We start from the raw sequence: 985 nt of genomic DNA, 5'->3' as shown, positions 1-985 counted from the left end.
AGTTAACACGATTTATTTTTTAAGTTAAAGTGGTTTCCTCTACAGAAAACCAGCACTCCTTTGGCTCCCGTAGGTCAGAGTCAACCTGACCCCTCCCCCGCCGCTCCACAGAAGACAAACATGGCAGCAGCCAGGATGACTTTGCCCCAAAAAAGGCACAGTGTCGTCGGTTGGTTGGAACTGTTTTTGGTTTGTGGCGTCCAATCAGCGAACAAACCACGACGCACATGCCAAATTTGTTTGAAACACCAAAGCAGCAGTACGACAGTTATTCCAGCACCATCAAGCAGAGCTGCAGCCGAGTGGGGAAATGTTTTGCTCTCTGCGAGATATAAGGGGACCAGCCATAACAACCCGCTGAAAAACACGCACAAAAAAATCGATTAAATCGTAAAATCAGGCTGGTGTGAAAAAACTCTAGATTTTATTATTTAATAAGCCCATATCGCCCAGCCCTAAGGGAGAAGAAAATACACATGAGATGAGCTGTGGGAAGTATGCTGGATGAGCTCACTACAGTATGGCAGATGAATGTGTAAAGGTCCAAGGTCTCTGAGGATCTTCTGCAGGAGCTCCACGTTGTTCTCCCTCAATGCGACAGAACACCGGCTCTATCAGGCTCCCTCTGTTCCTAACAACACAAACACCAGTTCCGCCGTCAACAATGTATAATGAGATGCGTCTTTTCCAGAAAGGCATCTAATGATGGTATGAAAATTAAAAGACGCTGTGTGCATTGTGTGTGTGCCACACCAAGGGCCTCCATGAGACCTTTGAGGTAGATGAAGTCCAGGTCCGTTGAGCCGATGTGGGGAGAGAGGGGAGAGAGGGGAGGGGAATGTGGGCGTAACTAATCTATACATTGCCATGACAACAGACACAATAAATTTGGGGAGAGATAGGAGAACAAAGAGGCACACCCCCTTTAACTGATATATGGAACCCCCTCTACTTCTGCAGCTTTAACTCTATCTATCTATCTATC

The sequence above is a fragment of the Morone saxatilis genome, unplaced genomic scaffold (assembly GCF_004916995.1).
Source record: "Morone saxatilis isolate NCDOM2014 unplaced genomic scaffold, NCSU_SB_2.0 Contig14, whole genome shotgun sequence".
NCBI classification, from domain to species: Eukaryota; Metazoa; Chordata; class Actinopteri; family Moronidae; genus Morone; species Morone saxatilis.
This window is presented reverse-complemented; position numbering follows the sequence as displayed.